Source organism: Bos mutus, chromosome X, assembly GCF_027580195.1.
Source record: "Bos mutus isolate GX-2022 chromosome X, NWIPB_WYAK_1.1, whole genome shotgun sequence".
Classification (NCBI taxonomy): Eukaryota; Metazoa; Chordata; class Mammalia; order Artiodactyla; family Bovidae; genus Bos; species Bos mutus.
The window spans coordinates 121,741,023-121,756,175 of NC_091646.1; positions in this window are offsets into that span (position 1 = coordinate 121,741,023).

Genomic DNA, 15,153 nt, shown 5'->3' on the forward strand with positions numbered 1-15,153 from the left:
ATGAAACATTAGCAACATAAATGGAGATTGCTCTTAGGACATAATCATCTACTTTATATAAATAAGATGTGGCGACATGGCAACAAAAACACAGGATTCATTTAGATAAACATGAATACTTTGACATATTTGAATTTTTCTATTTAAATACATATCCTGTTAATTTCCAGACTTTTTAACATAAGAAGGTAACTTGGATTGGAATGATTCTGAAAAATATAAGCATTGAATATTTGAATTTGAATTAAGAGAATTTACTGATCACCTACATACTGCTTTTGGCTTTAGCTTAATGTTTATAGTAAGCAAAGAACAAATTGTTATTTCATAGTTGCATTATATATGTGTGTGTGTGTGTGTGTGTGTGTGTATCAACTTAATGAAGACATATGCTTTCTCTTATTTCAAAGTAAAATGAAAAGACACAGTCCAATCTAATACCTAGAAGGAATCATTGCACATTGGGCAAATTGTATCCCATTTCTTCATATGTAGAGAATCTCAAGAAAAGAGATTGCTGTGGCATAGTGAAAAGATCACTGGCTTCAGAGTCAACACAGCTAGGCTTGAGGGCTGGCACAATTCACTTTCTGAATAAATGGAAAATTAATATTAAATATTAAAACCATGAAAACAATGCTGTGAATATTAATATTTATGTTATATATTTAAAGTCCTGGGGATTATGCCTAATGCTGAATGAATAGTACCTACTCTACTTTTAAAAACCAATGGCAGGCTTCCCTGGTGGCTCAGTGGTAAAGAATCCACCTACCAATGCAGGAGACACATGTTCAGTCTCTGACCCAGAAAAATCCCAGAAGCCGTGGAGCAACTAAACCCATGTGCCACAACTATTGAGCCTGTTCTCTAGAGCCTGGGAGCTGCAAATACTGAGCTCACTTTCCTAGAGCCCATGCTCCTCAGAAGAGAAGCCACGCACCGCAACTAGAGTGTAGCTTCCCCTTACCACAACTAGAGAAAAGGCCATGCAGCAATGAAGACCCAATACAGCCATAAATAGATAAAACTATTTTTAAAATGGCTTCCCATTGCACTCACATTAATTAGTATGGTTCCAAAGATCCTTCAGGATCCGGTGCCCCTGACTTCTGATGGCCTCCTCTTATGTCCCTCTTGTCCCCTCCACTGATGGTCTCCAAAGTGATGTATGTGCACACCAGGAGAAGGATAGCAGCCACTTTTTGTGCCCTGGCTCTATCCTGCAGGACTTAAAACTTCAGCATACATCAACCAATTCTAAATGGCAATGTTTACATCTCTTTGTCTCCGAACTTTCTCCAAAGTTGCAGAAAGTCACTCAGCCTGTTCAGGCAGAAAGCTGAAAGTGTTGGAGGTTTGACATCTCCTGGGAACAGCCTTCAGCTAAGGACTGAGGACTGTTAAATACCCCAGTTTCATCATCCCTCAGGAGGGATCAATCTGAGATATCTTTCAAGGATTGTGAAGCGTCTGAGATTCTCCCCTGCCTGTAAGCCAGCAGGTCAGCCTGCCACAGTTTCATGGATGCTGGCAGAAGACATGAGTCCCCTGGGTCAGAGACAAAGATCGTTATTACTCAGCACAGCAGGAAGCATGAGCTTCATGCGTCCACTGGTTTCCCGTAACACTCAATCCCATGGGGGTGCTGTGGGGTAGCCCTAGTGGATGCTGTGCACACAGAGGGTCTGTGTCATAGCTGAAGGGCCCCAAGCTTAGAAATCCCAATCTTACAAGGGGCTGTTAGCAAACTTGCCCAAATTTTGTCCCAGAGAAAAGCACTTTTATTACATGATCGGGAAAAAAATCTGCCCTCTCCCCCTAGATGGAGACACTATCTTCCAAAGATGCTTTCATAGCAAACACAGAACAGTACAAAAGCTATCACAGATGGATCTGTTTTCTGTTCAGTCGCTCAGTCGTGTACGACTTTTTGTGACCCCATGGACTGCAGCATGCCAGGCTTCCCTGTCCTTACCCATCTCCCAGAGTTTGTTCAAACTCATGTCTATTGAGTCAGTGATGCCATCCAACCATCTCATCCTCTGTCTTTTCCTTCTCCTCCTGCCCTCAATCTTTCCCAGCATCAGAGTCTTTTCCAACAAGTTGGCTCTTTGCATCAGGTGGCCAAAGTATTGGAGCTTCAGCTTCAGCATCAGTCCTTTCAGTGAATATTCAGGGTTGATTTCCTTTAGGATTGACTGGTTTGATCTCCTTGCAGTCCAAGGGACTCTCAAGAGTCTTCTCCAGCACCACAGCTTGGAAGATTCAATTTTTTGGCACTCAGCCTTCTTTATGGTCCAACTTTCACATCCATACATGATTATTGGAAAAAACATAGCTTTGACTATACGGATCTTTGTAGGCAAAGTAATGTCTGCTTTTTAATACACTGTCTAGGTTTGTCATTGCTTTTCTTCCAAGAAGCAAGAGTCTTTTAATTTCATGGCTGCAGTCACCATCTGCAGTGATTTTGGAGCCCAATAAAATAAAGTTTGTCACTGTTTCCATTATTTCCCCATCTATTTGCCATGAAGTGATGGGACTGGATGCCATGATCTTTGTTTTTTTAATGTTAAGTCACAGATGGATAGAAAGCCTATTGAGAATTGTCTGCCAGCAATGTGCCCTATACTATCATCACACTGCCCCAGGAGCACTGAGCACCATAGTGGTAACTCACTTTATAACGTTCCTTCCCTTCTCTGTCTCTTTCTCTACTCTCTAACTGTGTTTCCTGAGATCACCTCCCAGATAAATGACTTGGAGATACATGAACAAAATTACAGTGTTATTAGGAAGGAAGAAAAGAGAAAATGAATGGTCGATCAGTCACTAACAAAGTCTACTACACTTTAAATTTCTCCTGCAGGAGTTAGAAACATTTACTTTAAGTATTGTGGTTAAGCTAACCTAAGAAAGTAAACAGAACTTACGTTAATTCAAAATACATAGTTTTCATTGAAATGCTTCTGGCAGTGTTACCTGAGCAACTGATTGAATTACCTCATGGGCACAGTTCAACTGCTAAGAAATTCACTGGTCCCAATCATTATCCAACAAAATAACTCTATCGGGCAACAAAATGGACTTTATGACATAGTCTGATTTATATGTTCTGAATAGAATTTAGTGACCCTATTATTACTCATGAGAAAACAAGATTTATTTCCTCATTTCAAAAAGTAGGATGTCCTTTATTTTTAAGCCACATGTTTTTAAGTGGTAATATTCACTTTAATTGCTTACATTTGAAATCTAGAAATACCATCTTTTTAGTGTATGGCTATAGTTCTACCCACAAACAAAAATAAAGATGTTTTCTGTTTGTTTCCCCTGATGGCATCTAGCTTTCTTGACTTCCAATTTTCATCCCTTTTACATCCTTCGGTTTTAGTCATGATGTGCTAAATGGCAAGATCTGTTCTCGGAAGAGTTGTGCTATGTTGCTTATGAAACCACTTGAGGAGAATGTTCTTCTAGTCCATTCTTTCTCAAAATGTGGTCTCTGGACCAGCAGCATCAGCGTCACCTGGAGTGGAAAATCTTAGGCCCCATCCCAGACCTACTGAATCAGAAGCTTTGGGGGTGGGGCTCAGCCTTTCCTTGATAGATGTTCCAGATAATTCTGACAGATATTCATATGTGAGGATCACTGCTATTAGAGTCTACCCCAAAGTCCTAATTCCAGTAAGGAATTCCTCGTTGCTTCTAAGTCAAGGAAACCAGTTATCAGCAGCCTGATCATACAGATTGAGGTAGTTTCCAAACCAAACTTTGATTGTGCTGAGGGCAAATTACCTCAGAGACTATATCCCAATGTTTGTGAACTAGAACATGAACATTGAATCATCCAGTTTTAACCTCCTCCCTTTAATGAGCACTTTGAATTGTTTTGGTTTTAGTTTTGGTGTTTGGGGCTTTTCTGTTTGTTTTAGAAAGGTGACATTCTCCTCATTTCAGAAAGTGACATTCACATCTTCAGAAAGGTCTTTCCTGATTAACCCCATATTCCTTTGATGTGGCATTTCACTCTGTGATTCGATGTCCTATTACCATTTGCATATTCACTTTCCATGTTGTTAATCTGCATTCAAACCATTGGCTTTGCAAATGCTCCTGAGTAGGTTACATCCATCTGTCAGACTGGAGCTCATCATGGGCAGAGACGAGGATTTTTTCTCATCTCCTCAGAATCTGTTTGGCCTCCAAGCCTATGGTGGTCAAATGCTATGCCAACCAAACAGTGATGTGTGTGTGTGTGTGTGTGTGTGTTGTGTGTGTGTGTTGGCACAAGTCTTTTTAAAAAAAAAGAAAAAGAGGAAGAATGAAGATAAACTATTCAAATTATCTTTATGCTATGCATTCAGGATCAGATTTTTCTAAATTTCCCACCATCTTGACAATGCCTGGCTCTCACCATCAATGTGAATGAAATACACATAAGAACTCAACAAGGCTAATTTTCTTCCAACTGACTGGCCAGAAGAAAAAGCCAATTCCTCTGTGGTAGCCACAGCTCTAGGTCCCCACCACAGAGGTGAGGCTAGGGTGGCCAAACAGTCCCAGTTTGCCTTGGACTAGGAAGTTTCCCAGAGTGCATGACTTTAAGTGCTAAAACCAGGAGAGTTCTGGGAGAACTGGGATGGCTGGTCACCCCCACTGAGGCATCTAATTCAGAGAACAATTAAAAACCATTATTAGGCTCAGCTTTCAGCCCACTACTCAGGCCAACTAGCCAACAAGATAGTACAATGATCAGAACCTCCCAAGTGCTTCAATGCTGGCACTCCCCAAGATAGTCCTCAGCAAAGCTGTACAGTATATAAAATATTTGGCTCCCCTGCCTTCCCCATTTTACAGCCTTCTTCACATCCCTGTCCTTGGCGTGGCCCCCAGTTTTCTGGGTCTTCCACCTTTTGCCTCTCTTCCCTGCCCCAACCCAATCTTGCCCACAGGAGATTTCATCCATAAAGGCTACTTAGAGCGGTGATGCTCAAACCTCAACACCCTTTAAAAAACATTCAGGTTGCTTTTGCAAAGCACTAATGCCTAAACCCCACAAGCTAAGATTTAGATTTATTTGATTTGGGGCAAATATAGGCATTGGTATTTTTTTAAAAAGCTCCTTTAATGGTTCTAATCAGCAGCTAGGGTGGAAAACCACTGGTTTGAAGCATTTCTTCTCAAATGTGGCTGCACATTGTAATCAACTATGAAGCTTTACTGATGTCTGGGGCCCACCCCAGGGAGTCTCACTTAATTGATCAGGGGCACAGTTTGGACTTCTGGATTGGTAACTACTCCTCAGGAGAATCTAATGTGTGGCTACATTTGAGAACCACTGATCGAAGAAGGCAATGGCACCCCACTCCAGTACTCTTGCCTGGAAAATCCCATGGATGGAGGAGCCTGGTGGGCTGCAGTCCATGGGTCGCTAAGAGTCGGGCACGACTGAGTGACTTCACTTTCACTTTTCACTCTCATGCATTGGAGAAGGAAATGGCATCCCACTCCAGTGCTCTTGCCTGGAGAATCCCAGGGACAGAGGAGCCTAGTGGGCTGCCGTCTATGGGGTCGCACAGAGTCGGACACGACTGACGCGACTTAGCAGTAGCAGCAGCAGCAGATCTGACTTTGCCACTCGAAGTGTGATCCACCCACCAGCAACTTCAGCCTCACCAGGAAGCTTATTAGAATATAGACTCATGGACCCCACCCTACACCTACTGAAACCAAATCTACAGTCTAAAAAGATCCCCCAAGTGATTCTTATGCATGTTCAAGTTTGAGAAGCTCTGGTTTAGAGTGTTATCCACCTCCCAGAGCATGTAACAAGAACTAGAACCTTAACCAAAAGAAGAGAGCTCTCTTGCAAGAATTTTAGGCGTCAGACAGAAGGGAGGAAAGCAGTTTGGTAAAAGGAGGGTTTCCCAGTCCTCTGAGTCATGTCCCCAGAAGCAGTCACCTACTCCTCCTACTCATAAGAACATTCTGGTGTTATTAAATGTCAGCTGCAGATATACATCTGGCTATGAATCAGACAAGGGGAAAATAGACACTGTGGAGGGTTAGAGCTTGTGTATGGGCTTCCTGGAAATGGCTAGCAGAGCTCAGAAACTGGAACTGGTATCAGAGTTATCCACAGCATTGTTATTTTAAAAAGAAAGATAGGTTTGAGCAAAGTGGTCTTTGTCCCACATTGAAAATGAAGAGTATATGTTGGGGGTGGGGGGATGACAAAAGAATAGCATTATAGAGACTGAAATTAACCCAAGTTAAAATTGTGCATATAAAGCAATTTTCCTCCAATTAAAAAAAAAAGAAATTATATGTATATCAGCAGGCAAGTTAGCAAATGTGTCTATGTCTAATATATTGAATCTACAAAAGATGCTAAAGTGAGAACCTAGGCAGAAAATGGTAATGATCTTTACTTACTTTAACAATGATTAAATGCTATTTATTTTAATTCCTTTGTTTTATTCTGAGCAGTCGAGTTGAAGGGCTCCTGAATGTCTGAGCTGCACCTTCGTTATAAGGAGTTCTATTCATCCCTTCTCTGTTTAGACTTATTCAAATTACACTTTATTTCCCAAATAGACTGGTGAGGGATAAAAATGCAAAACGCTGTTGTGAATCACCCCCCAATGGCTTTATTCTAAAAGATCCCACAGTGTAACCAAAGTTCTCTGTGGAACCAGTAACAGGGAAAGAGATGTCTACTGAAGTGAAATGGCCCCTAGTTTGGTCTTGGGGAGCAGCCTCCTGCTGGGTTCTATATGCTAACTGTTATACCATAGATTCCAACCCCAGGATAGTTATCATAGTGCCTTCCAGGATCTTCAGTAGCTCAGTGGTATCCAAGAGGAAAAGACTGACCCTGAGACAATCAGTCAAATGAGAGGCTGGCATGCTGAACCCCAGGAGTGTGTGCAGTCCCACATGGATTTTTCAGGGAGCAAAAGCACAATCAGCTCCACATATATAAGAACCCAAGGAACTATGCACACCACACTGGAGCTACCAGTGATAAGTTGAAGGCAGAAAGCTTTAAAAATTCGGCTTAGGGGCTACAAGGGAGGGAGTTTGAATTCATCAGTTTGAATATATCTAAGAAACCAATGTTTTTGACTACACTCGTCACCTAGGCACTCAGCAATTACTATGAATTCAGACAACTTTGATAGTAATGCAATCATGCAATCTCTTTCTATTAGCATGAACATCTCTAGGGAACTTATTGGCAATGCAGACTCGAGGTCCCACCCGAGAATCTGCATTTTACCAAAGTCCCCAGGTGGTCCATATGCTCATGGATATTTCAGAAACACTGATACAGAACAGTGGTTGTTCAGTTGCCCAGCCATGTCCGACTCTTCATGACCCCATGGACCGCAGTACGCCAGGCCTCCCTGTCCCTCACCATCTACTGGAGTTTGTCCAAGTTCATGTCCATTGCATCAGTGATGCCATCCAGCCATCTCATCCTCATCCTTCTATGAACAGTGATTACCAATCCTAGATGTGCATTTGAATGACTTAGGGAGGCTCTCAAAACTGTGTCTATCCAGGCCCCAGCTTAAATTAATGAAAGCAGTCTTTGGGAGGGGGACTTAGTCACCCCTGTGTTTTAAAAGCTCCCCAGGTATCTCTGATGAGCAGCTAGTTTTGAAAGCTGCTGCCAAGATATGTAAAATAAGGAGCAGGGCTGTTTTTCAGGGTATCATTCTCTCTCTCTCAGTCTCTCTCTCTCTCCATGAAATATTGGCATCACAAGTATGCTAATTAAACTCACAATTAAAATTTAAAGTCCTTTTCCATAGGCAGCCACATGGGCATGACATGGACCCATGTCCCTGTCCATCACCTCTTCAGCCCTCTTCAATAGATAGAGCCAAAAAAAACTATTGTCTCTACCCAGAATGCTCTGTGTGACCTTGAATGAGTCACCCTGTCTGAGCCTTAGCTTAGTTTTCTTTCAAGTGAATATAATCTTATAGAGTCTTTTTGCCTCTCAAGATGACTATATGATAAAAGGGAATAAGATGAGCAACTGGCCTGGTTCAGCACTCATATCCCAGAATACCTCTCAGTCACGGATGAAAGAGGGTGGTTGGTCACCGAGGGGGAACCAACGTGAATCACTAAGACAGACCCAGAGAGCATTGCCAATGTAAGATTGGACCTGGCTATCAAGACAGGACTTGCTAAGGAAAAATTAAAATTGTCAAGCTGATCTGAGATGCAAAGAGTGCAAATGGGGAACCTAGCAATTGCTCTTGAACCAGGAGAGCCCCTAAGAAAGAGGAAACTATATTTGCGAGTCTTGTTAAAATCTGATAAGCCATGTCAGTTGTTATAGACTCAAATCCAGCCTACACAGCAAAGACCAGGAATTAAAGGGTATAAGCTCCTGGCTGATAGGAATGTTAATGATAGAAAGCATCCCCTGTAGCCTGAAGCACCATTAGTAGGAAACTGTAAAGCATTTAGAAAAAGCAGACTTTCCTGGTGATCCAGTGGTTAAGACTCTGCACTCCCAATTCAGGGGGCACTGGTTTGACCCCTGGTCAGGTAACTAAGATCCTGCATGCAGCAAGGCACAGCCAGAAAAAAGAAAAGCATTAAGAAAAACCCATAGAAAAAAATTTTCCAGTCTTGCAGAAAAAGAAGTCATAAGCTTCACATTTGTTTCAAGCATGCCTTCAAGGATCATGATCTGAAAATTACAGCCTACTCCCTGAGCTGCTAGGGGTGGTGGTGGTGATGGAGCGTGTGCCTACCAGAGGTGGTGGATCCTCACAACTCCAAAGAAATGGTGTCTTTAGGTGAATCATTATTACAATGAACCACTTTATGGGTTTCCACCAAGACCTACTGAAGAAATCTCTCACGGCCAGCTCTACAAAGAATTCTCATGACCCAGTGGCACTGCTAGGAGCATAGTTTTTCATTGTATCCCTGAGAATAAATCAGGCCTTGACTTGTAAAGCAGAAATCCTGGCCTTGCTATGACTATTGCAGTAGCCTCCCAGCTCATCTCCTGAGTTTACTCCTGCCTCCCTTTATTCTCTGATCTTTGAGTCCAGGTGACACATCACCACTCTGCTGCCAGAAACTCTTCAGTGGCAACACATTGCCCTCAAGACAAAGACCAAAACTCCGAACAAGGCCCACAGGGCTCTGTGTGAACTGGTCTTTATCTTCCTTCCCAGCCATGTCTCTTACCTTCCTCTCCCATGTACTTGCCATGGTTGCTCAGACACAGAAATCAGTCAGCTCCCTCTTCAACTGTTCAGGGAAGCTCCCATTGCCTGCCTAACCCCACCAAAGCTCGATCTCTAATACATATTATTACAACACTGTTCCTTCCCTTCTGGGATGTCACAGTTGATAATTACACATTGTATGTGAAGATTCGATTAATGTTTCTCTTTCTATGGACTATGGGCTATAGTAGCACAGAATTGGTGTTTTCTCTCCCTTTTGAACTGTGGTGTTGGAGAAGACTCTTGAGCGTCCCTTGGACTGCAAGAAGATCCAGCCAGTCCATTCTGAAGGAGATCAGCCCTGGGATTTCTTGGGAGGGAATGATGCTGAAGCTGAAACGCCAGTACTTTGGCCACCTCATGCGAAGAGCTGACTCATTGGAAAAGACTCTGATGCTAGGAGGGATTGGGGGCAGGAGGAGAAGGGGATGACAGAGGATGAGATGGCTGGATGGCATCACTGACTCGATGGATGTGAGTCTGAGTGAACTCCGGGAGTTTGTGATGGACAGGGAGGCCTGGCATGCTGTGATTCATGGGGTTTCAAAGAGTCGGACACGACTGAGTGACTGAACTGAGCTGAACTGAACTCCCTCTTGTATGCCAGATCTGTAGCAACATAATGGCACATAGTAAGCACTCCAGAAACATTTGTCAAAGTAAGGGAGGAAAATAAGAAAGGGGAGAAGGAGGGGCAGAGGGAGAAAGTTAGGGGTGTTGATATTTTTATCTTTTGTAGGGAAAATGTACTTTAATAAAAAATAAAAATAAAAAAAAACTATGCATTGTCTAGAGCAGGGATGGGCAAACTATTCCCATAAAGGCCAAATAGTAAATATCTTCAGCTTTGCTGGCCATGGAGTCTCTGTGACAACTACTTAACTCTGCCATTGAAGTATGAAGGCAGCCATGGGCAATCCATAAATGAATGTGCTATGTACTAATAAAACTTTGTGAACGCTGAACTCTCGATTATCTAGAGATAGACACAGAGGAGAAATATAAGCAGTTCAAACGTTTTGCCCATTTTTGTTGGGTTATCTTATTTTTGAGTTTTAGGCTTCTTTATATGTCCTGGATACAAGTCCCTCATCATATATATGACTTGCAAATATTTTTCCCCATTCTGTGGCTTGTCTTTTCATTCTCTAATAGTGTCTTTCAAAGAACAGAAGTTTTTAATTCTGATTAAGTGCTGCTGTTGCTGCTAAGTCACTTCCGTCGTGTCTGACTCTGTGCGACCCAAGAGACGGCAGCCCACCAGGCTCCCCCGTCCCTGGGATTCTCCAGGCAAGAACACTGGATTGGGTTGCCATTTCCTTCTCCAATGCATGAAAGTGAAAAGTGAAACTGAAGTCACTCAGTCGTGTCCGACTCTTCGCGACCCCATGGACTGCAGCCCACCAGGCTCCTCTGTCCATGGGATTTTCCAGACAAGAGTACTGGAGTGGGGTGCCACTGCCTTCTCCGGATTGAGTGCAAGACTTAGTATAAATACACAGTAATCATGATACTGATACTGGTATCAACATAAATAGATTAATAGAACAAAACAGAGTCCATAAATAGACTCACACGTGTACGGACAACTGCTTTTAACAAAGGTGCCAAGGGTATTCTTCTGCTGAAATAATCATATATCCATATGCAAACACTGAACTTCAACCCATAATATGCTCCATATGCAAAAATTAACTGAAAATAGATCATAGACCTAAATGTAAAACCTGAAATTCTAAAACTTCTAAAAAAAAACAGAACAAAATATTTGTGTCCTTAGGTAAGGCAGATTTTCTACAGACAACACCAAAAGTACAAGCCACACAAAAAAAAGATAAATTAGTTTCCAATCTTTAATATTACAAAAAAAAAACCACTGCAGTGCACAACCTTGAATATATGCCACTCTACATATGCGCAATAATATCTAAGGGAGAAATTGCAAGAATTCCAACCAGGCTGAAGTCAAGTATTGAATGACAGCAAGCTAGAGACTGTTCTTCCAGATGAGCTCTTGATGTTGGGGTATCCTATGTGTTGGTTGAATATAAAACAATATGGTTTAACAATCAGCCAAGTCGATCATAGGGATTCATAATTTTTTATGAACATTAATTAATGTGACTAGAAGGCCAAGGGACCACCCAAAAGCAGGGCCAACATTCTTCTTGAGGAATAATATTGGGTCACCACTAGCTCACAGAGAGTAGACAGAAAGGTCCCAAATTCTAGACTATGATAAATTAATCCTGAAAAAGTTTAAAGCATGTAACCAAACACTTACTTGGCCTTAACAAAAGTTCTGAACTATTTAATATGAATGTTTAAGATTGAGCAGCATCATTTCCTACAATAACTTTCAAAATAAATTGGTTTTGAAATGTATGCCCAGAGATCTGAGTAAGCTGATATGCAACATAGGCTTGCTACCTACAAATTATTAAAATATTGGTTAAAATGCTACCCTAAATGATCATTTTGTTTTAAAAGAGTCACCTGTAGTTCTTTGGCTTATTGATAATTAGACAGTATGGCTAAGAATTTATCAAAGCCACTTTATGATACTAAATCCAGGGGAATACTTTTCTTTTTCTTTTTTCCTGTCATGGTCCATGATAGTTAAGAATAAGAAAAAGAGATGTATCTTTTATTTTTTAGGTTTATTGGTTAGTGGATTTTTGTGTAAGATTTTCATGTGAATTGCAGAAAATTTTCTAAATAAGAATAAGAAAAAATTGAAAAGGAAAATGGAAATGAAAAGAAAGCTGGGGTAGTGATATTCATATTCAACAAAATAGTCTTTCAAAGACTATAACAAAAGACAAGGGCATTTCATTATAATAAAGGGGTCAATCCAAGAAGAGGCTATAACATTCATAAATATTTATGTACCCAACATAGGAGCACCTAAATATATAAAGCAAATAGGAGCAGACATAAAAAATTCACTGTAATACAATAATAATACAGGACTCTTAATACCTTACTTACATCAATGGACAAATCATCCAGACAGAAAATCAATAAGGAAAAATTGGCCCTTAACAATACATTAGGCCAAATGGACTTAATAATATGAAGAACAATTTACAATAAGCATATCTTACTTTAATAATCAGAAATCTCATTTCAAACATTAAGGTTATCTTTTCACAAAGGACAGAGAGGCAAAGATGGAAGGCAAGAAGAGAAACAGATACAAAACTACCCCGGAAGTGATAATAGCAACTGTTGGCTAGACCTGGACTGTCATCTTTCTCTTGTTAAAATTAAAATATTCATAAATATCCAAAGGACTTGTACCAACAACTCATGTTTTTAGTTGAATTAACATTGAATAAAAGTTCATTCCCACTTCCCAAAATAATTTTAAAAAACATTAAACCATTGATTGTTTTCACAATTCCAAAACATAAAATCTATATATAGAGTTGTTTAAAAGAATACTAGAAGCACAATAGGGCATGTTTTAGGAACTACTCCTCAGTTCTGCCTGTGTGACTTCTCTGTCTTGTGCTGAAATCACCAGGAAGACTCTTATGTCAACTCAGGACCCAGGACCTATTAGGTTTTTAATTTTAAAACACCTGTATGGAAAAAATAAAATAAAATAAAATTCAAGCACCTTAATTAAGGTTACATTTTCAAAACTCCCTTGTTGGTTTTCCATTTAAGGACCTTGTGAAATTATTTTGAGTCATGTACAAAATGAAAGGAACTAGGAGGCTAATTAGCATAAAATTCCACTTTCTCTCTAGGGTGAATACAAGGTGACTTGTTTTAAAGTAACTCGAAAGAAGGCCATCCAGTGTTAAACCGCCTATCTTTATGAGATCATTTTATTTCAGAAAGATGTTTTATAAAATAATCATAAAAAGATGGTACCTAGGGAAATGATATTGTATCTGTGTTATTTTTTTTTTTTAATTTGAAAATGAGCAAACTCATTTCAATTACTTTGGAGTAGAAATGCATTGAAATTATATTCATGTAAGTTTGACTTTAAAACCATGCAAATATTCTGTAAAGCAAAATTAAATCTAAAAGCAATTCCTAAAATATTCAAAAGTAAAATTACACAAGTCAACATAACCATATATTTGCTGCTGCTAAGTCGCTTCAGTCGTGTTCGACTCTGTGCGACCCCACAGACGGCAGCCCACGAGGCTCCCCCGTCCCTGGGATTCTCCAGGCAAGAACACTAGAGTGGGTTGCCATTTCCTTCTCCAATGCATGAAAGTGAAAAGTGAAAGTGAAGTTGCTCAGTCGTGTCCGACCCTCAGCGACCCCATGGACTGCAGCCTACCAGGCTCCTCCGTCCATAGGATTTTCCAGGCAAGAGTACTATCTAGCTGTGTCATAACTAGGCAAAGAGAAACTATTCCAAGTGATTTTAAAACAACAGTTTGACTCCCTCATCCTTGGTGAGATATGGCCTAATGACAAAAAAAAAAGTTAAATTTGAATTTCAGGTAAGCAACGAAGCATTTTCTTAGTAGAAGTAAATTCCAAATATTGGAAGGTACATACTCAAACTACTACGAGTACTTATTTTTTAAAAGCATTCATTGTTCCTTTAGTTTCTGATTCAACTGGGTGGTGGTGGTGGTGGTGTTTTCAATTTGGAAACCTTCCATGGGGGAAAACTAGATAAAGAATAAAAGAAACTTCACTCTTTCATTTTTTCAACCTTCTATGAATCTATAATGATTTCAAAATGATTTCTTTAATTGAGAGAATAGAGTTTGAAGAGTAGTCGTTTCACGAAATGGGACTCTCAATCATCTCAAACTACCTATAGCTGAAGAAGAAAAATGATACCTAGCATATTTTTGTAATAGTAAATGCAAAGAGTCAGTAGTCCTGAGGTAAGACCTGACATGAAATGATTTAATATAAGGGCAAGATGAACTTAACAAACTGTTCTTTACAAATGAAATGCTAGAAAGTGGGAAGAGAAATGGACAGGAAGACGTTTCTCTGTCCATGGTACTGGACTGACAATGAAGAGATTCTATTTCAATCCAGTACAGATGTGTCTTAATTTAAATCACAGCTTGGATCATTGTAAAAAGCATGACTTGATCATTTTTTCCTTTAAAAATCCTTCTGCAGACCTGGAGTTGCATAAAAGGCAATAACAGCAGAAAGAATTTTAAAATGAGAGTTGGGAATGTAAGAAAATCTCTTCCAGAAAAACAAACATTGTTTCTTATCATTGATATAATTTTTTTCTTCAATTGAGGAATTGTTTTTACAGAATATCAAGCTGTTTACTCTGAGTCATTTCAACACCAATCTGAAGTGGGGAAATAAAAATAGCAGTGCCCTCCTTCCTAATCTCAGCCACATTTTCAATTAGGGGGAAAAATTGAAGAATCAACTTTCTTTTTCCCAGCTTTGGGGGAGGGAAGTAAGGTAAGGAGAGAGTACTATGAGAGTGGACAAAAATATCACAGCACCAGAACACATGGTGAGTGGGTAGAGTGGGAGAACACTACAGAAATGGATATGCATGACCTCACCATGAGCATCCCTAAAATATCCTGTAAAGATGGAAGGATTAACAGCTTATTCAACACTGTGTGTACAGATGCACAGAGCAGACCAAGAGCTCAATAATCATTCCTTGCCTGACAGATTTTTCATTGAAAACTGGTGCTTAAAACTCAAAATAGTTTTGCTCAGATAATTAAATGTTTTAAAAGTATATTTTCCACTTAGCAACATGCTTTAAGCAAGTTTCTCCTCTTAAAACCAGTGTAACTAAATCCTCTACCCAATATACGGGTATTACTTTTCAGAGAATCACCAGAAAGGGGAAGTCAAAGGTTTTCGTGGTTAACATTGAACAAAAATTTCAACCATAAAAGATTATCTA